This window comes from Stomoxys calcitrans, chromosome 1 (assembly GCF_963082655.1).
Source record: "Stomoxys calcitrans chromosome 1, idStoCalc2.1, whole genome shotgun sequence".
Classification (NCBI taxonomy): Eukaryota; Metazoa; Arthropoda; class Insecta; order Diptera; family Muscidae; genus Stomoxys; species Stomoxys calcitrans.
In genome coordinates this window covers 36,200,912-36,224,444 of record NC_081552.1, presented here as the reverse complement: position 1 = coordinate 36,224,444, position 23,533 = coordinate 36,200,912, and the positions used below count along the sequence as shown (strand labels likewise).

Genomic DNA, 23,533 nt, shown 5'->3' with positions numbered 1-23,533 from the left:
TGTATAAATTTTTAGCAGAATCCATGGTAGTTCCATGGGTTCCCAACATTCGGACCGGCAGAATGGTTTTACTTGTTATACCATCCACCATTGGATGGGGGTGTACTAATTTCGTCATTCTGTTTGTAACTACTCGAAATATTCGTCTGAGACCCCATAAAGTATATATATTCATGATCGTCGCGACATTTTATGTCAATCTAGCCATGTCCGTCCGTCTGTCTGTCGAAAGCACGCTAACTTCCGAAGGAGTAAAGCTAGCCGATTGAAATTTTGCACAAATACTTCCTATTAGTGTAGGTCGGTTGGTATTGTAAATGGGCCATATCGGTCCATGTTTTGATATTGCTGCCATATAAACCGATATGGGTCTTGATTTCTTGAGCCTCTATAGTACGCAATTCTTATCCGATTGGAATGAAATTTTGCACGACGTGTTTTGTTATGATATCCAACAACTGTGCCAAGTATGGTTCAAATCGGTCTATAACCTGATATAGCTGCCATATAAACCGATCTTGGGTCTTGACTTCTTGAGCCTCTAGAGGGCGCAATTCTTATCCGAATGGAATGGAATTTCGCACGACGTGTTTTGTTATGATATCCAACAACTTTTCCAAGTATGGTTCAAATCGGTCCATAACCTGATATAGCTGCCATTTAAACCGATCTTGGGTCTTGACTTCTTGAGCCTCTAGAGTGCGCAATTCTTATCCGATTGGAATGAAATTTTGCACGACGTGTTTTGTTATGACATCCAACAACTGTGCCAAGTATGGTTCAAATCGGTCTATAACCTGATATAGCCGCCATATAATTCGATCTTGGGTCTTGACTTCTTGAGCCTCTAGAGTGCGCAATTCTTATTCGATTGGAATGAATTTTTGCACGTAGTATTTTGTTATGATACCCAATAACTGTGCCAAGTTTGGTTCAAATCGGTTCATAACCTGATATAGCTGCCATATAAACCGATCTGGGATCTTGACTTCTTGAGCCTGAAGAGGTCGCAATTATCATCCGATTTGCCTGAAATTTTGTACGACGGATTCTCTCATGACCATCAACATACGTGTTTATTATGGTCTGCATCGGTCTATAGCCCGATTCAGCTCCCATATAAATCGATCTCTCTATTTTACTTCTTGAGCCCCCAAAGGCCGCAATTCTTATTCGAATTGGCTAACATTTTACACAGGTCTCCAATATTTAATTTAATTGTGGTCCAAACCGGATCATATCTTGATATCGCTCTAATAGCAGAGCAAATCTTTTCTTATATCCTGTTTTGCCTAAGAAGAGATGCCGGGAAAAGAACTCGACAAATGCGATCCATGGTGGAGGGTATATAAGATTCGGCCCGGCCGAACTTAGCACGCTTTTACTTGTTTTGACTTCATTTTGTTCACCTCGATGTGATCTTTCGATTAATTAAACGATGACAAAATGGTAAATTTTGGCACCCTGTATCTCAACCCTGTGCCACAACAGGGTGTCTTAATGCCAAAATATGAAAATATAACATGTCTTTTGCAATTGTTTCAAATTTCCTGAAAATCGGAGCATATTTTTGGGTTTTATCGAATCTTGGCCACTTTTTCCCATTTCCGTCCATAGTGCGGCGTAGGTACTTCCGTGCTTGCGTGTGGATGGACGTTCTTCTCTATTGTGACCCCAAGACCTGAAATCGTGAGATAGGTCTATATGGCAGCTCCATCCAAATCTGGACCGATCTGGGCCGTATTATGCAGGGATGCTGAGAAGCCCAACACAACTCACTGTCCCAAATTTCAGCGAGGGGCCTAAGACTTTAAATCTGCAAATCGGTATATATGGGGGCTATATCAACATATAGTCCGATATAGCCCATCTTCGAACTTAACCTGGCCATGGGCAAAAAAAGAATCTGTGCAAAGTTTCAGCAGAACTGAGGCCACTGTTGCGCAGAGGTTAGCAAGTCCGCCTATGACACTGAACGCCTGAGTTCAAATTCTGTCGAGAACTTCGGAAAATATTTTCAGCGGTGGATATCCCGTCCTAATCCTGGCTACATTTGAGAGGTACTGTGCCACTTGAAAAAATGGTATGTCACCCATCAAAAAACTTCTCCCCAAAGAGGTGTCGTACTGCGACACGCCTTTCGGACTTAGCTATTAAACTCGAATCGGCCAATATCTTAGATATCGGTTCAGATTAAAATATAGCTCCCGTTTATATCTATTATTATTCGATATGTGCTATTATGGCTACAGTTGCCACAATTTTACTATAATCTTTACAAAATTTTACACATTGTACCATTTCAATAAAACCGGACCATATTTAGCCATAGCTCCCATATATATATGTAAGACGCTCCGTATATGAGTAAGTCACTCCGCCCCACTTTTAGCCCTTTTTACTCGTTTTGTTTATTTTCCTTAAACTTTTTCTCACTTCCCTCGTATACAAAGGGCTTCCAAATTAATCTCTGGATAATACTAAATGGCTCATCACTTTCGGACATTGTCTGCTTACACCCTTTCCCTCCCTCTCGCACACACACTCTTTGTCTAACTCACCCACAACCAAGCCTTAACCAAATGTCAAGTGTTGTGTGTGCGGTTTGATCTTTAGGCTGTAATCCCAAAACTCAAACAAAGCATAACCACATTCACAGATCCAGTAGAGAACATTGCCCATCACAGGCCGCAAATGCAAACAAAACAATACACAAATACAACTCGTACAAGACCCCACCTAAAGTTTAGAGCTTAAGGACAATATGTCAAAATGTAAATAGTTTTAGGCATCATTTCTTCATTAAATCCCTGGAAAATATTTAATGTTCATAAATGTCTACAGGATTACAAAAAAAAAAAAAAAAATATCTACCAACTCTTGCAAACCTTTAAGGATGAATGCAAAACGTTAAGCAAAGCCAAAGAAGGACAGGCGGGACAACGGCGAATGACAGTTATGGTCCTTTTGTGTCAATGTCGAGATTGATAACGAGATTGATAAACATGAACTGTGGAAAATGAAAAAGTTTTTTTTTTCACTTTTTTTTTGCTGTTGTTGTTTCTTTGTTCTTTCGTTGTCTCTTTGGCTGCTGGTGCTGGTCTTGTGTATTTTATTGTCCTTGCTGGGCATTCAGGCAGGCATCTTGAGCAGAAGCAATGCCTTAAAAAGGGTTGTGATGTCTTCGGGTTTTATGGGACTCCTTGCGTTGTCATTAAATTGACATATTCTTCTAGCACTTTGTACAGTGTTATCAAACTCCTACTCATCTTGCCCTCTGCTTCTCAAGAAGCTGCTTTGTTGCACAGAGAGAAAAGTAAAGAGCAAACTATACACGCAAACTTGGCAAGTACGATGGACAAACGATTGCAAATTAAGGTTAGCTCCTGCAATGGGTTGACATTCATTTTGTCTGGCTATCGCAATAATGCAGAACATTTAAATTCTGCCTCGTTTAAAGAAACACTTGAAGACAGTAGCCCACAAGTTCTGCTTATCCTTCTTAAACACATTTATTTTTCAAGGTGTACATGATGCCCACAACTCCTGGCTCCTGGCACTGCCATCACAACAAAAAGTTCATCGACATTTGTCGCCTCCTGGCAGCAGGCACCCTAGCTGTGTGGGTGTGATGTTGTTGTGAAGAAATCCACTTCCCCAAGTTTCCGTTTCTTTTGTTGGTCGTTTGGTTTGTCTCTTTTTTTTATCTCTGAAACTTAGTGTCTTTGCGTGTGAAAATTCAAACAGAAAATCATTTCGTTTTTTATACCCACCACCGAAGGATGGGGGTATATTCATTTTGTCATTCCGTTTGCAACACATCGAAATATCCATTTCCGACCCTATAAAGTATATATATTCTTGATCAGCGTAAAAATCTAAGACGATCTAGACATGTCCGTCCGTCTGTCCGTCTGTCTGTTGAAATCACGCTACAGTCTTTAAAAATTGAGATATTGAGCTGAAATTTTGCACAGATTCTTTTTTTGTCCATAAGCAGGTTAAGTTCGAAGATGGGCTATATCGGACTATATCTTGACATAGCCCCCATATAGACCGATCCGCCGATTTAGGGTCTAAGCCACATTTATTATCCGATTTTGTTGAAATTTTAGACAGTGAGTTGTGTTAGGCCCTTCAACATTCTTCGTCAATTTGGCTCAGATCGGTCCAAATTTGGATATAGCTGCCATATAGACCGATCCTCCGATTTATGGTCTTAGGCCCATAAAAGCCACATTTTATATCCGATTTTGTTGAAATTTAAGACAGTGAGTTGTGTTAGGCCCTTCGACATCCTTCGTCAATTTGGCTCAGATCGGTCCAAATTTGGATATAGCTGCCATATAGACCGATCCTCAGATTTAGGGTCTTAGGCCCATAAAAGCCACATTTATTATCCGATTTTGTTGAAATTTAAGACAGTGAGTTGTGTTAGGCCCTTCGACATCCTTCGTCAATTTGGCTCAGATCGGTCCAAATTTGGATATAGCTGCCATATAGACCGATCCTCCGATGTAGGGTCTTAGGCCCATTAAAGCCACATTTTATATCCGATTTGGATGAAATTTGGCACAGTGACTTGTGTTAGGCCCTTCAACATTCTTCGTCAATTTGGCCCAGATCGGTTCAAATTTGAATATAGCTGCCATATAGACCGATCCTCCGATTTAGGGTCTTAGGCCCATCAAAGCCACATTTTATATCCGATTTGGATGAAATTTGGCACAGTGACTTGTGTTAGGCCCTTCGACATCCTTCGTCAATTTGGTCCAGATCGGTTCAAATTTGAATATAGCTGCCATATAGACCGATCCTCAGATTTAGGGTCTTAGGCCCATAAAAGCCACATTTATTATCCGATTTTGCTGAAATTTGGCACAGTGAGTTGTGTTAGGTCCTTCAACATTCTTCGTCAATTTGGCCCAGATGGTTCCAAATTTGGATATAGCTGCCATATAGACCGATCCTCCGATTTATGGTCTTGGGCCCATAAAAGCCACACTTATTATCCGATTTTGCTGAAATTTGGGACAGTGAGTTGCGTTGAGCCCTTCGACATCCTTCGTCAATTTGGCTCAGATCGGTCCAAATTTGGATATAGCTGCCATATAGACCTATCCTCCGATTTATGGTCTTAGGCCCATAAAAGCCACATTTATTAACCGATTTTGCTGAAATTTGGGACAGTGAGTTGCGTTGAGCCCTTCGACATCCTTCGTCAATTTGGTCCAGATCGGTTCAAATTTGGATATAGCTGCCATATAGACCGATCCTCCGATTTATGGTCTTAGGCCCATAAAAGCCACATTTATTATCCGATTTTGCTGAAATTTGGGACAATGACTTGTGTTGGGCCCTTCGATATTTGTCTTCAATTTGGCTCAGATCGGTCCAGATTTGGATATAGCTGCCATATAGACCGATCTCGCGGTTGAACAATGACTTGTACTAATAAGCATTTGGTCTAAATCGGATGATATGTATAGAGCTGCTATGGGGCATAAGGTATGCATTTTTCACTGGATTTTGACGAAATGTGGTTCACATATATACCCGAGGTGGTGGGTATCCAAAGTTCGGCCCGGCCGAACTTAACGCCTTCTTACTTGTTTTTTGTTTTCATACTTATTTTTACATTTTGTGACCAGCAAAACAACAGCAAAAAACATAACGGGAGCCAAAGAGAAAATAATGCCAGAGCTGTCTAGTTTATAAAACATAATGAGATTCCGGTGCGTTGATAAGGTGGTAGCAGTTACACTGTCAGTTACACTGTCGTTTATAGGCGGAAGTTTGACATTTCCTACTCTCTTTCCCAGCGGATTTACTTTTCCCCAGAAATGTTTGCATTGTTTTTCCCCATTGTTTGTTGTTTTCGTTTTTATTTGTAGGGGGCGGTCGAAAAAAGGCAGCGCCATGCCAAGGTAATTTAATTTGTAATTTTTACTCCAAAAAAACAACAACACAAAGTCCTTTTGCCACTTTGGTGCCCTACATCTGTGGGGCGAATTGTTATAATAAATGTTAACTAGCGGATTAGCAGGATAATCCCCAGAAATGTGTGAAATGAACAATGTGATTTGTCCAAAAGGAATTTCCCCAAATTAAATACTTGGGGGGGGGATTTAACAAGGCGCAAGAGAGGGAGGGCCATGAAACTCGTAAAACAAAATTACCAAAAATGCTTTATTGAGTTGAAAATGAGGAGCCTAAATTCATTGTTGTCCTTGTAGGGTTTCAATTAAAATGAATAATATTGTTTTCATGACGGTGATGTTGTGGCTGGACATTGGAATTATGATGGGTGAAAAAAGGATTTACAATAATAAAATGAAATTTTGGAGGAAAGAATCGTAAATGAAAAGGCAAAAGAAAAATTGTTTTTATACCCACCACCGAAGGATGGCGGTATATTCATTTTGTCATTCCGTTTGCAACACATCGAAATATCCATTTCCGACCCTATAAAGTATATATATATTCTTGATCAGCGTAAAAATCTAAGACGATCTAGACATGTCCGTCCGTCTGTCCGTCTGTCTGTTGAAATCACGCTACAGTCTTTAAAAATTGAGATATTGAGCTGAAATTTTGCACAGATTCTTGTTTTGTCCATAAGCAGGATAAGTACGAAGATGGGCTATATCGGACTATATCTTGATATAGCCCCCATATAGACCGATCCGCCGATTTAGGGTCTAAGGCCCATAAAAGCCACATTTATTATCCGATTTTGTTGAAATTTAAGAAAGTGAGTTGTGTTGGACCCTTCGACAACCTTCATCAATTTGGCTTAGATCGGTCCAGATTTGGATATAAGCTGCCATATAGACCGATCCTCCGATTTAGGGTCTAAGGCCCATAAAAGCCACATTTATTATCCGATTTGTATGAAATTCGGGACAGTAAATTGTGCAAAGGCTCAGATCGGTCCAGATTTGGATATAGCTGCCATATAGACCGATCCTCCGATTTAGGGTCTAAGGCCCATAAAAGCCACATTCATTATCCGATTTTGCTGAAATTTGGGACAGTGAGTTGTCTTAGGCCCTTTGACATATTTCTTCAATTTGATCCGGATCGGTTCAGATTTGGATATAGCTACCATATGGACCGATTTCTTGATTTATGGTTTTGGGCCCATAAATGACTCATTTATTGTCCGATGTCGCCGAAATTTGGAACAGTGAGTTAAGTTAAGCCCCTTGACATACTTCTGCAATATCGCACAGATCGGTCCAGATTTTGATATAGCTGCCATATAGACCGATATCTAGGTTTTAGGTTTTGGGACCATAAAAGACGCATTTATTGTCCGATGTCGCTGAAATTTGAGACAGTGAGTTTAGTTAGGCTCTTCGACATCCTTCTTCAATTTTGCCCAGATCGGTCCAGATTTGAATATAACTGCCATATAGACTGATCTCTGGATTTAAGGTTTAGGGCCCATAAAAAAGGCATTTATTGTCCGATTTCGCCGAAATTTGTGACAGTGCTTTGTGTCAGGCTCTTCGACATGTTTATGCAACTTGGCCCAAATCGGTCCAGATTTGGATATAGCTGCCATGTAGACCGATATCTCGATTTAAAGTCTTGGCCCCATAAAAGGCGCATTTATAATCCGATTTCACTGAAATTTGACACAGTGACTTATGTTCGGCTTTTCGACATCCATGTCGTATATAGTTCAGATCGGTATGAGGTATATGAGTATAAGGTATGAAATATTCACCGAATTTTGATGAAAGTTGGTTTTCATATATACCCGAGGTGGTGGGTATCCAAAATTCGACCCGGCCGAACTAAACGCCTTCTTACTTGTTAACAGTAATTTGAGTGATAACAAGTAAGAAAAGGCAAAAGTCGGGAGGAGCCGAGCCGGCCTACTACTATTGATCATATTAAGTTTTATAAAGATCGTAACAAAATTATAGCTACAAAGTTTATATCGGATGAAAGATCACATATATGAGCTTTATGGATGTGGCAAAATATCAACGGAACTATATATATATATATATATATATATATATATATATATAAATATATATATATATATGTATATATATATATATATATATATATATATATATATATATATATATATATATATATATATATATATATATATATATATATATATATATATATATATATATATATATATATATATGTGTATATATATATATATATATATATATATATATATATATATATATATATATATATATATATATATATATATATGTGTATATATATATATATATATATATATATATATATATATATATATATATATATATATATATATATATATATATATATACATATATATATATATATACATATATATGTCATCTTTGAAATTTCTTTGAAAATCGGTTAATTTTATTCCATTATTATTCCAAATCGGACTAACATATATATGACAGCTATATCTAAATCTGAACCGATTTTGCTCAAACTTCTTTATAGATAGATATTGTTAAAGTCGTCAAGGAAAGCGTTGTGCAAAGTTTTGGAAAGATTGGTCAATAAATGCGCTTGCAGTGACCATTGAAGTGAAAATCGGGCGATACATATATATGGCAGCTATATCTAAATTTGAACCGATTTCTATACAATTCACCAATAACATCGAGAGTCATAAGAAAATCCTTCCTGAAAAATTTCGAGCGAATTGCTTAACAAATGAAAATTTTATTGCATTATTCCTACAAATCGGACAAACATATATATGGGAGCTATATCTAAAACTGAACCGATTTTTTCCAATTTCAATAGGCTTCGTCTGTACGCCGAAAAACATGCCTATACCAAATTTTATCGGATGAAAACTGCGTCCTGTAGTTTGTACACAAATTAACAGGGACAGACAGACGGACATAGCTATATCGAATCAAAAAGTGATTCTGAGTCGATCGGTATACTTTTCAATGGGTCTATCTCTCTACCATCTGGATGTTACAAACAAATTCACTAAGTTATAGTACCCTGCACCATAGTAGTGATGTAGGGTATAACAAGTAAAAGCGTGTTAAGTTCGGCCGGCCCGAATCTTATATCCCTCCACCATGGATCGCATTAGTCAAGTTCTTTGAATGACTTTTTCAATATATACATATATATGGGTCAAGTTATTGAACGATACGGACCGTACTTTTCATGGCTGTTAGAAGTCATAGAAAAATACCAACTCCAAAATTTCAGGCAAATCAAGTAAAAATTGCGCCCTCCAGTGGCTCAGAGTGTCAAATTGGGAGATCGCATAAGAATTGGGCCTTCTAGAGGCTCAAGAAGCCAATTCCCAAAATCGGTTTACATGGCAGCTATATGAAAACATGAACCGATTTGGCGCATTTACAATCCCAACCGACCTACACTAATAAGAAGTATTAATGCGAAATTTCAAGCGCCTAGCTTTACTCCTTCGAAAGTTTGCGTGCTTTCGACAGACAGACGGAAGGACGGACGGACGGATATGGCTAGATCGACTAAAAATGACATGACGATCAAGAATATATATACTTTATGGGGTCTTAGATGCATATTTCGAGGTGTTACAGAATGACGATATAAGAATACCCCCATCCAATGGTTGAGAGTATAATAAGCGATCCGACACTAAATGCATCCTGATACATTGCAATTTTCAACCAATTGGGCTAAAATTTTGTTCAATGATTTCTTTTTTGATTTCCAACCCACTACACTTGACTTTAAACGGTCTGCGCATTGGTATTACTTCTACATAAATCGTTCACCTGACTTGTACTTCTCATTTCGTTTCAAATATAGTTTATGGAAAATTATCGATAGTATCGATACTATCGATCTTAGTGATTACTATTATCGTAAACATCAAATGTTGGGATTATCGATAGTTTGCCAGCTCTAGAGCTTTATGTATAACTGGACTAGTTTGGATGAAATTTTGCGCACAAATTAAGACCTCAAATCAAACACGTCTGGCAAAATTTTGTAAGGATCGAATCAAAATTGTGGTCACTGTAGCCATCATAGGCAATATCGGATCTGATAAATATGGGAGCTATAACTTTAGTAGCAGTTGGGTGGAGTGTACATGTTTTTATTCCGCTCCTCGAAAGAAAAATCCTCATCTCGGAATAGGTCTATCTATTGGGCAAAAATTTCAAAAACTATTTCTGACAATAAACTCAGCAAAGACCCAACAGCTGCGGCGGTGGCATTAGACCGTACCATGTTGTCCGCCCCTTCTACAGCTGTGGGTGCCTTGGTACCTGTAACCAAAAATAATGCTTCAAGCGCACAACCAGTAGTCAGGCTAACAAAAGATGAAGAGACGGATAACCCAGAGGAATGATGAGATCTCCAGCCTTTAAGTATAATATATAGCCCACCCCCAAAACCTACCAAATACATATAAGTAGCTGGACAGGGCCCGCTCCGCTGCGCCTTCTTTCGCTCTCTTATTTTATTTGAGCCCTATATGGTCACATCAGGAAATAAGTCCTGTTTAGGGGTGCTGGTACGGCCTTTCAGATATGTCGCGCCAATGTGGTAATATTATATTGGTGCTCTTACCTCCCAAATACCTTTTATTGGAGCCGTATATTGCTATGGTCGGTAAATAAGTGCGGTATGGGGGTGGTTTTGACAGTGAGGCGGATCCCCTTATATCAGATTCGTGCTCTAGTCTCAAATATCTTTCATTTCAGTCCCACATTGTCATTATTAGTTTCTATTCCATTTGGCTGGTGGCTTCGGAGGCGGGGCGGCCCCTTAGATATTCCACCCGCTCAATAAAGTTGTTGTCTCTTGGATTTGGTGGTGGATACGTGTAGCCAAACTCTTTGCCCCAAAAGTGTATATCAAATTCAAACACCACTCCCGAAAATCACATTGGAGCTACATATTGCTGTAGTCGGTATATATGTGTGGTTTAGGGGGAGTTTATGAGGTGAGGCGTCCCTGAAACACTTGGTCATGAAACCGAGGAAGATTTGAGCCCCTTTTTGCCATAATCCACAAATATGTCCAGTTTGAGGGTTGTGCTGGATGGGGCGGCCAAACAACAAATTTTGGCCATGACCATTCCACTATGGAAAAGGGATTCAAGTTCAATTGATAAGGGGCCTCCTTTTTATAGCCGAGTCCGAACGCCGTGGCGCAATGCGACACCTCTTTGGAAAGAAGTTTTTCATGGCATATTATCTTACAAATGTTGCCAGCATTATCCCGTAATTAGCCCTGAAAAAATATCAGCATCTTGCTCTACTCTCAAATTTCTTTGATTTGAGCCCCAACTGCCGTTGGTTTAGGGGAAGTTTATGGGTTGGCACGACCCCCAAACATTTGGCCTCAAACTTGGATATCAAATTCGTTTGCTACTATCATATACCTATTATTTATCGCCATAGTAGGCAATCATGGCCGGTTTGAAGGGAGTTTAGAGGCGGACTCTGCAGTAATATCAGCATCGTACTAGAGCACGATTTTGTTTGAGACCCATAATGTCAAGCATTTTGAAGTAGGTTATCAAGATATTCGCAGCTAGGTGGGCTCGTTCAGATTCACACTAATTAATTTTTTCGTATTGGTTATCTACATTCAAAATCATATTTCAAAGCGACCACTTGGGATATTACATTCTTAATGATCCGCAGGTCCTCCTGTGTCCCAATCCCAATATGAGGGTAAACAAGTAAAAGCTTGCTAAGTTCGGCTGGGCCGAATCTTATATACCCTCCACCATGGATCGCATTTGCCGAGTCCTTCTCCCGGCATCTCTTTTTAGGCAAAAAAGGATATAAGAAAAGATATGCTCTGCTATTAGAGCGCTATCAAGATATCCGGTTTGGACCACAAATATTTATATGTTGGAGACCTGTGTAAAATGTCAGCCAATTCGAATAAGAATTGCGCCCTTTGGGGGCTCAAGAAGTAAAATAGAGAGAACGATTTATATGGGATCCGTATCGGGCTATAGACCGATTCAGACCATAATAAACACGTATGTTAATGGTCATGAGAGAATCCGTCGTACAAAATTTCAGGCAAATCGGATGATAATTGCGACCTCTTCAGGCTTAAGAAGTCAAGATGCCAGATCGGTTTATATGGCAGCTATATCAGGTTATGAACCGATTTGAACCATATTTGGCACAGTTATTGGATATCATAACAAAACACGTCGTGCAAAATTTCATTCAAATCGGATAAGAATTGCGCTCTCCAGAGGCTCAAGAAGTCAAGACCCAAGATCGGTTTATATGACAGCTATATCAGGTTATTGACCGATTTGAACCATACTTGGCACAGTTGTTGGATATCATAACAAAACACGTCGTGCAAAATTTCATTCCAATCGGATAAGAATTGCGCACTCTAGAGGCTCAAGAAGTCAAGACCCAAGATCGGTTTATATGACAGCTCTATAAGGTTATGGACCGATTTGAACCATACTTCGCACAGTTGTTGGATATCATGACAAAACATGTCGTGCAAAATTTCATTCCAATCGGATAAGAATTGCGCACTCTAGAGGCTCAAGAAGTCAAGACCCAAGATCGGTTTATATGACAGCTCTATAAGGTTGTAGACCGATTTGAACCATACTTCGCACAGTTGTTGGATATCATGACAAAACACGTCGTGCAAAATTTCATTCCAATCGGATAAGAATTGCGCACTCTAGAGGCTCAAGAAGTCAAGACCCCAGATCGGTTTATATGGCAGCTATATCAGGTTATGGACCGATTTGAACCATACATGGCACAGTTGTTGGATATCATAACAAAACACGTCGTGCAAAATTTCATTCCAATCGGATAAGAATTGCGCACTCTAGAGGCTCAAGAAGTCAAGACCCAAGATCGGTTTATATGACAGCTCTATAAGGTTATGGTCCGATTTGAACCATACTTGACACAGTTGTTGGATATCATAACAAAACACGTCGTGCAAAATTTCATTCCAATCGGATAAGAATTGCGCACTCTAGAGGCTCAAGAAGTCAAGACCCAAGATCGGTTTATATGGCAGCTATATCAGGTTATGGACCGATTTGAACCATACTTGGCACAGTTGTTGGATATCATAACAAAACATGTCGTGCAAAATTTCATTCCAATCGGATAAGAATTGCGCACTCTAGAGGCTCAAGAAGTCAAGACCCAAGATCGGTTTATATGGCAGCTATATCAGGTTATGGACCGATTTGAACCATACTTGGCACAGTTGTTGGATATCATAACAAAACACGTCGTGCAAAATTTCATTCCAATCGGATAAGAATTGCGCACTCTAGAGGCTCAAGAAGTCAAGACCCAAGATCGGTTTATATGACAGCTATATGAGGTTATAAACCGATTTGAACCATACTTTTCACAGTTGTTGGATATCATAACAAAACACGTCGTGCAAAATTTCATCCCAATCGGATAAGAATTGCGCACTCTAGAGGCTCAAGAAGTCAAGACCTAAGATCGGTTTATATGACAGCTATATCAGGTTATAAACCGATTTGAACCATACTTTTCACAGTTGTTGGATATCATAACAAAAAACGTCGTGCAAAATTTCATCCCAATCGGATAAGAATTGCGCACTCTAGAGGCTCAAGAAGTCAATACCCAAGATCGGTTTATATGGCAGCTATATCAAAACATGGACCGATTTGGCCCATTTACAATACCAACCGACCTACACTAATAAGAAGTATTTGTGTAAAATTTCAAGCGGCTAGCTTTACTCCTTCGGAAGTTAGCGTGCTTTCGACAGACAGACGGACGGACGGACGGACGGACGGACGGACGGACGGACTGACGGACGGACGGACGGACGGACATGGCTAGATCGATATAAAATTTTACGACGATCAAGAATATATATACTTTATGGGGTCTCAGACGAATATTTCGAGTAGTTACAATCAGAATGACGAAATTTGTATACCCCCCATCTTATGGTGGAGGGTATAAAACAGCGTATTATACAACCAAAGACCTTTTATTTCTGTCCTATTCTATCCTGATCGGCTTTCATATACTATTTCATATTATTCTTAATTCCTATTTTTTGGGTAGGATAGGGGGAGGGAGATTGCCCTCTGACACGTCCTTTCATTTGAGTACAATATATTCTCGGTCATCCTACATGACAGTTAGGAGTTGCATTTATTGGGAGGAGAGGGTCACCCACCCACCCCCCCCCCCCTCCTCATCCCCCCTTTACTGTCCTGCGGAATGGTAGGACGTGACCCTGATACTTGAATCCTTATACCCATATTGGATTCGAAATATACTGTCATTGACCTTTCTTTTAATTGACATATCATCTCGATCGAACTACAAGTCCCATTGAAGGGTATTTAGTGGGTGGGCATGGTCCCAGACTCTGTCCTAATTGTACATACCAGATTCGCAGGCAAGTCCCAAAGACCTTTCATTCGATAACCATTTTGTTGACGTTCGACATTTTATCCCGTTTTGGGGGATATAACAGATGTGTACTCAATCGGTAAACATATCCTGTTGAGGGGTTATGGGGGTGGGGAGGCGCCTCAGACACCAAGGAATAAATGTTTATATCAGCATTGGACTCTACCTTTAAATAGCTTTCATTGGATATCCATATTTTCCCAATCGGTAAATTTGTCCTGCTATGGGGTTTTGGGTGGTACGGAGGGCCCTCGGACACCAAAAAATGTTTTGTCTCAGATTTGTATTCTACTTTTAGATACATTTTATTTGATACCCATATTTCTCAAAGCGGTTAAAATGTCCTGTTGGGTGGTGTTTTGGGGGTGGGAGATTGCCCCCCGACACTTACGGTAACATTTTAATGCCAAGTTCGTACTTTCAATTGATACCCATATTGCCCAAAGCGGTGAAAATGTCCTCTTGGGGATTTTTTGGAGATCCCCAAGAGGGCCCCGAAACTTAAGAGTGAAATTTGTATACCAAATTCGTACTCTTCTCTTAAATACCTTTCATTTGATACTCAATCAGTGCACATGTCCGTTCGGGTGGGTTTTAGGATGGGGCGTCCCTCCCCCAAAATTCGTAGTCTACTCTTAAATACCTTTCATTTGATACTCATATTGTCTGAATCAGTGCACATGTCCGTTCGGGTGGGTTTTGGGAGGGGCGTCCCTCCCAAATATATTACATTTTTAAATATGGAGTTGCGTTTAACGTGATGCTATTGTATTCAGCGTCTGCTGCCAACTATTGTTGCATTTCCATATGCCATAGACTTTTGCACAGCTCTCTTTATCTCTTTTGAGGATTATTCTCTTGTCCGGTGGGATGTCGATGGTATGCAGCATCTCGAGAGTGAATCTGCGTCTGTAGTGGTTGTCTTGAGTCAGCCAGTCAAGGAACAGTGGGCAGCAAGGGCTGTTCCGGTGATTTGTTCACAGCTTCTTGGTCTGACTTAGTCGATGTTCCTGAATTTTGTCTCATTGTGGCTGTGAAATTTTTCGTCGCTTAAGGTTAAAACTGTTTTGATGAAATTTTTCGTAGCAAATTTACTTACTTTAATTTGCTATGACAGAACATTTGTTCCACTAGCCGAACGTAGAATAGCGGTCCAAGCGCCTCGATCTTCTGCGCTCATTCTAAAATATCTGACACCAAGTTTCGAGGTGTCTCCCACAACTTGATCTTTCCATCGGGCTTTTGGTCTTCCCGGTTTGCGTACACCATCGTGTTTGCCTTCAAAAGACTTCTCTGCTGGAGCTTCTTCATCCATTCTGACAATATGACCTAGCCAACGCAGCCGTTGTATTTTGATGCGAGTAACTATGCTATCGTCGTCCATACCAAACTGGTCCATATATTTTACGACGAATCTTTCTCTTAAATACTCCAAGTACTGCCTCATCTGCTGTCACAAGTACCCATGCTTCAGAACCATATAACAGCACGGGTAGTATCAGTGTCTTGTAAAGTGTAGTCTTCGTCTGTCGAGAGGTGGCCTTGTTTCTAAACTGCTTACTTAGTCCAAAGTTGCATCTGTTTGCCAGTATTATTCTTCGCTTTATCTCAAAACTGGTGTCATTCGTTTCGGTTACGGCGGTGCCGAGGTAGATAAAGTTACTGACTATCTCAAAGTTGTGATTCCCAACTTTCTCCATGTTCTTTATCTGCTCGGTTGTGCAAGGCTTTTTGGGAGTGGAAACCATCCATTTCGTTTTATCTCGATTTACAGCCAGACCCATTTTCACTGACTCTTTCGATTCTCTCAAAGACTGCAGTTACTACTTCTGGTGACCGACCTATGATATCGATGTCGTCGGCATAGGCGAGTAGCATGTGTCCGCTTGTGATCAGTGTGCCATATCTATTTACATCTGCATCTCGTGTAATCTTCACCAGCAGGATGTTAAAGAGATCACACGATAGGATGTCTCCTTGTCTGAAACCTCGTTTGGTATTAAATGGTTCGGAGAGATTCTTTCCTATTCTTACTGAGGAACGCGTATCAGCAAGTGTCATCCTGCAGAGTCTTATTAATTTTGCGGGGATACCAACATCAGACATGGCTTGAAATATCTTTGAACGTAAAGGAGTATCGAAAGCGGGTTTGTTGTCAATAAAGAAATGGTAGGTGTTGACTTTTCCCTCTTCGGGTCTTCTCCAGGATTTGGCGCAGTGTGAATATCTGGTCTAGGGTGGATTTACCAGGTCTAAAACCGCATTGATAGGGCCCAATTATCTCATTGACTTTAGGTTTTAATCTTCACACAGTACATTCGAGAGTATTTTGTATGCGATGGGGAGGAGACTTATTCCTCTGTAGTTGGCACATTCCGTCTTGTCTCCTTTCTTGTGTACGGGACACAGTATGCTGATTCTAATCATCGGGTATGCGTTCTTCTAGCCAGATTACGCAAAAAAGCTAATGCAAACGCCTTATCAGCGTGTCGCCTCCGGTCTTAAATAGTTCAGCGGGTAACCCGTCGGCTCCTGCTGTCTTGTTGTTCTTTAGTCGGGTCACTGCTACTTGGACCTCATTCTGACTAGGAGGCAAACATTCTACGCGATCATCAGGGATTGGTTCTGCGGTTTCCTCTTTGCCGCCAACATCGGACACTAGCAGTAGGGTAAAATGTTCTTTCCATATCCTCAGCATGTTATCTGTGTCAATTACCTTCTTTGTCTCTGCAGGAGGATGTGCCTGTACCATAGCCATCGGTTTGATGTTTAATTCTTTGGTAAAATTTCCAAACTTCATTCATCCACTCACGCCATCCACATATTTAGTTATAATACTCGGTTCGTTTACACTGTCAAATGCATTGTCAAGTAGATCCTCCATGATTATATCTGCAATGATGGGCGATGCTGGAGAACCCATCGGCATATCCTTAACTTGCTCAAAAATCCTTTCCTTATATTAATCTGTATCTGGTACCTTGATGCAAAAAGATACTAATCCCTTAAAAATATCACAAGGTATGCGAGTATATTTTTCTATGTTTTTATACCCTTCACCATAGGATGGTGGGTATACTAATTTCGACATTCTGTTTGTAATTACTCGAAATATTCGTCTGGGACCCCATAAAGTATATATATTCTTGATCGTCGTGTCTGTCTATTGAAAGCACTCTAACTTTCGAAGGAGTTAAGCTTGCCATTTGAAATATTGCACAAATACTTCTTATTAGTGTAGGTCAGATGGGATTGTAAAAGGGCCATATCGGTCCATGTTTTGATATAGCTGCCATATAAACCGATCGTGGGTCTTGACTTCTTGAGCCTCTAGACTGCGCAATTCTTATTCGATTGGAATGAAATTTTGCACCACATGTTTTGTTACGATATCCAACAACTGTGCCAAGAATGGTTCAAATCGGTTCATAACCTGATATAGCTGTCATATAAACCGATCTTGGGTCTTGACTTCTTGAGCCTCTAGAGGGCGCAATTCTTATTCGATTTGAATGAATTTTGGCACGACGTGTTTTGTTATGATATCCAACAACTGTGTCAAGTATGGTTCAAATCGGTCCATAACCTGATATAGCTGCCATATAAACCGATCTGGGGCCTTGACTTCTTGAGCCTCTAGAGTACGCAATTCTTATCCGATTGGAATGAAATTTTGCACGACATGTTTTGTTATGATATGCAACAACTGTGCCAAGTATGGTTCCAATCGGTTCATAACCTGATATAGCTGCCATATAAACCGATCTGGGGTCTTGACTTCTTGAGCCTCTAGAGTTCGCAACTCTTATCCGATTGGAATGATATTTTGCACCACATGTTTTGTTATGATATTCAACAACTGTGCCAAGTATGTTTCAAATCGGTCCATAACCTGATATAGCTGCCATATAAACCGCTCTTGGGTCTTGACTTCTTGAGCCTCTAGAGTGCGCAATTCTTATCCGATTGAAATGAAATTTTGCACGACGTGTTTTGTTATGATATCTAACAACTGTGTCAAGTATGGTTCAAATCGGTCTATAACCTGATATAGCTGTCATATAAACCGATCTTGGGTCTTCTTGAGCAATCATTATCCGATTTGCCTGAAATTTTGTGCGACTGATTCTCTCATGACCATCAACATACGTGTTTATTATGGTCTGAATCGGTCTATAGCCCGACACGGATCCCATATAAATCGTTCTCTCTATTTTACTTCTTGAGCCCCCAAAGTGTGCAATTCTTATTCGAATTAGCTGACATTTTACACAGGTCTCCAACATATAATTTAATTGTGGTCCAAACCGGACCATATCTTGATACCGCTCTAATAGCAGAGCGAATCTTTTCTTATATCCTGTTTTGCCTAAAAAAGAGATGCCGGGAAAAGAACTCGACAAATGCGATCCATGGTGGAGGGTATATAAGATTCGGCCAGGCCGAACTTAGCACGCTTTTACTTGTTTCATTTTTTTATCATCTGGATTGCTAGATTGACCGGATTACTCGGGAATAATGACACTACGTCAATGGAAATTAATATTTCATTTTCCGCTATTTCCAAATTCCCGAGTTTTGATTTAAAGTCTACTGCGTCCTTTACATTGTATTTGGAGTCCATGGTCGTATGTGTTAAAATGTTTACTATGTACTTACATAAGTTGGAAGAATTCTTGGAAAAATTTTGTCTTTAGAGAATATTTTTTGAAAATTTTATTTAAGAAAAAAACATTTTTGTTGAGTTTTTTTTTTAAAAAGCCACCATTGGTTTGGTTTCCCGGCGATAACTGCCAACCAAAAACAAATGATCTTGAACACACATAGCCAAAGAGCTATGACAAAGCAGGAAAATCAAGAAAACAAAAAACGAACAATAATGTAATTTTCAGATGAAATTCCCCTATAGTTTTTACTTTTACTTTAAAAAAATGTCGTCGTAATGTCTGTGAAAAATAGTCCATTGAAATTTTGGCTGAGAGAAAATTTTATGGAAAATTGTCCTTCAGCGAAAGTTTGTGAAAAGTTTATCGAAATTTTGTTTTTAGAAGAAATTTCATCTTTAGAGAACATTTTTGTAAAATTTTCCCTTAAGAGAAAATTTTTTTCGAATTTAGTTTTTTAAGAAAATTTTATAGAAATTCATTCATTTAATGTTCTAACATTTACATATTGGGTTGCCCAAAAAGTAATTGCGGATTTTTTAAAAGAAAGTAAATGCATTTTTAATAAAACTTAGAATGAACTTTAATGAAATATACTTTTTTTCTAAAGCAAGCTAAAATTACAATTACAGAGTCACAAGCTGTGAAAAAATTTGTCAACGCCGACTATATGAAAAATCCGCAATTACTTTTTGGGCAACCCAATATATTAAAACATTATTGCCTTTAATTGAACTCTTGCTCTCTCTTCCACTTTCTCTGCCTCTGACTACAGTGACATTTAAAATTAATTGCCGTAAAAATTGAATTTCCATTCTGACATATGCTCCTCCAAGTAGTTCACAGTACCAAACAAAACGCATGCTGTGAACAATTAAAACACTCCAACAGACAAGTACTTCACGTACATTCGAATGATCCACAGAGGTGCTTGCTTTAATTTGTAATATTTATGGTGAAAACTCTAGCCTTCATTCATACATTAGAATGCTTGAGGCGAACGTACAAAATGCATAAATAAGGGTAAAAATGGCTTCTTAACTCTAATTAGACATACCTGGTCACGTATATGCAATATACGAATATGTTGTGTTGAGAGTGTAGTAGCTGAGTGTGAGCGTGTGTAAATGTACATGTGTGTAATTTAAATATCCTTGCGGCACATATGTGCTTGTGCCAGAGTTTGCTTGCCTCTTCTCCCAAAGGGGCCAAATAGCCAAAATATGCCTTTCTTAAAGTTTGGGACACTTAAATTATTGTATTGGTTTTGTTGATGCTTCTTCTTCTTTTTTTTTTTTTTTTTGAAAACAAACACTTTCTCAATTGCTGGTCCAAGGCTAAAAATTTGTATAACCTTTCACTTTTTTGCTTTCATCTAAGCGGAAGAGCAGGAGCAAGTAATATGAATCATTTTACTCTTTCAACATTTCATTTGGCCAGACTGCAGCCAAAAGGGATAATAATAAACACAAAGGATGCTTCAGACCGACCTTTCTGTGTGTTTTATGTAGATGTAGTTGTGCGTCGGCTTAGTTTATTATTTATCTTTTTTTATTGTTTGCACTATAAGCCAGAGAAACACTTGTTTTTCACACTTTCTCTTTTCACATTCGCTTTTACTTAGTTGCTATTCACTTTTTCATTCCTTTCATTCTTTATTATTATTTTTTTTTTTTATTTTGGACAATTTATATTTGTTATTTTTTATTTCAAATAAATATTGTATTTCACTCACGTATTTGTCACAAGGCCATTTATTCGTTCAAACGATGATACTTTGCGTTTACGTTGGCCGCACACAAAACTCTGAACTTGAGATTTTCTATGGCTAAAAGAATTCATTCACTTTACTATTTGCCTCTTCTTCTTCTGCTTCACGCGTTCAGTTAGGACAATTCTCTCCGTTGCAATGAACCACCGCACGCGACATCCAATTGTAAACTAAACTAAACGCGTGCCTCTGCTACTGACGGCGACCACCATGAACGAACGCCCAAGTCTCATAGGGATAACAAACAGACTTCAGTAAAGCCAGAGCGACGTGATGAAAGTACTGTTTGTTTAGACGTTTTGTCCTTATATCGGATAGAACATATGATAAAAGCTGCTGCTGCTACCTCCACTGCTGCTGCTGCTTGCACTACTGAGCATACAAAGAAGCCCGACACAACTGACGGCAAAAAGCCGGCAAAAACCAAAACAAAGCAAATAGTGGAGTGGCCAGATCGTTGATAACAGAGACTCTTAAAGGGAAGCCAAAGAAGGTATCATAGAGAGATATTTATTGTATTGGGTTGCCCAAAAAGTAATTGCGGATTTTTTAAAAGAAACTATATGCATTTTTAATAAAACTTAGAATGAACTTTAATCAAATATACTTTTTTTACACTTTTATTCTAAAGCAAGCTAAAAGTAACAGCTGATAACTGACAGCAGAAAAAATGCAATTACAAAATCACAAGCTGTGAAAAAATTTGTCAACGCCGACTATATGAAAAATCCGCAATTACTTTTTGGGCAACCCAATATTATACCCTCCACCATAGGATGGGGGTGTACTAATTTCGTCATTCTGTTTGTAACTACTCGAAATATTCGTCTGAGACCCCATAAAGCATATATATTCTTCATCGTCGTGACATTTTATGTCACGATCTAGGCATGTCCGTCCGTCCGTCTGTCTGTCGAAAGCACACTAACTGTCGTAGGAGTTAAGCTAGCCGCTTGAAATTTGGCACAAATACTTCTATATTAGTGTAGGTCGGTTGGGATTGTAAATGGGCCATATCGGTCCATGTTTTGATATAGCTGCCATATAAAACGATCTTGGGTCTTCTTGAGCCTCTAGAGTGCGCAATTCCTATTCGATTTGGCTGAAATTTTGCATGACGTATTTTATTATGACTTTCAACAACTGTGCCAAATAAGGTTCAAATCTGATATAGCTGTCATATTAACCGATCTGGGATCTTGACTTCTTGAGTCTCTAGAGGGCGCAATTCGTATCCGATTTGAATGAATTTTTGCACCAAGTAGTTTGTTATGATATCCAACAACTATGCCAAGTATGGTTCAAATTGGTTCATAACCTGATATAGCTGCCATTTAAACCGATCTGGGATCTTGACTTCTTGAGCCTCTAGAGGTCGTAATTATTATCCAACTTGCCTAAAATTATGTGCGACGGATCCTATCATGACCATAAACGTACGTGTTTACTATGGTCTGAATCGGTCTAAAGCCTAATACAGCTCCCATATAAATCGATCTCTCTATTTTATGGGTTGCCCAAAAAGTAATTGCGGATTTTTTAAAAGAAAGTAAATGCATTTTTAACAAAACTTAGAATGAACTTTAATCAAATATACTTTTTTTACACTTTTTTTCTAAAGCAAGCTAAAAGTAACAGCTGATAACTGACAGCATTCTTTCTTCTGTCAGTTATCAGCTGTTACTTTTAGCTTGCTTTAGAAAAAAAGTGTAAAAAAAGTATATTTGATTAAAGTTCATTCTAAGTTTTGTTAAAAATGCATTTACTTTCTTTTAAAAAATTCGTTTAGTTTAGTTTAACTAAAGATTTTAAGTGGAAACTCATAATGCCTAACTGGGATCTGAGAATCAATATGATCTCAGCCTCTTCGGAAAAGTCTGGTTCAATCAGTCAAAGAGTGCAGTAATCATATCTATCTTGAACTGACAAGAGGTAGAAGCAAGAGGACAATGCTTCTACCTCTTGTCAGTTCAAGATAGAGATGATTACTGCACTCTTTGACTGATTGAACCAGACTTTTCCAAAGAGGCTGAGATCATATTGATTCTCAGATCCCAGTTAGGCATTATGAGTTTCCACTTAAAATCTGCCGGAGAGCTCTCTTCCCTCCCTTCTTCCCTTCCTCCTCCAAACCTGCGGAATCACTCTCTCATCGGCTATTACCAAAAAAAAATTAAGTAAAAGCGTGTTAAGTTCGTCCGGGCCGAACCCAACACCATGGATTCTGCCAAAAATCGAGAGATGGGTTTATATGGCAGCTATATCAGGTTATGGACTGATTTGGACCGTATTTGGCACAGTTGTTGAAAGTAGTAATAGAACAACGCATGGGAAACTTCAACCAAATCGGACAAAATTGAGGCTTGTGAGGGCTGAAGAAGTCAAATCGGGAGATCGGTTTATATGGGAGCTATGTCAGGTTATAAACCGATTTCGGACAAATATTGCGGCTTCCAGGGGCTTAAGAAGTCAATTCGGGATATCGGTATATACAGGAGCTATATCAGGTTATAGACTGATTTGGACCCTATTTGGCACAGTTGTTGAAAGTTGTAATAGAACAACGCATGGGAAATTTCAGCCAAATCGGACAAAAATTGTGGCTTCCAGGGGCTCAAGAATTTAAATCGGGAGATCGTTTTATATGGGAGCTTTATCAGGTTATATATCGA

The 23,533-nt window shown here is 39.1% G+C and overlaps 1 long non-coding RNA gene across 1 annotated transcript in view; it reads right to left on the bottom strand.

Annotated features, from left to right (window-relative positions):
* The window catches only part of LOC131994264 (uncharacterized), a 116,297-nt gene extending 95,287 nt beyond the window's left edge, over positions 1-21,010 (bottom strand). Inside the window, exon 1 of the long non-coding RNA XR_009396582.1 lies at positions 20,148-21,010. This is a non-coding gene — a long non-coding RNA (uncharacterized LOC131994264). The remainder of the gene's footprint in view (positions 1-20,147) is intronic.
* Positions 21,011-23,533: the final 2,523 nt, after the last annotated feature.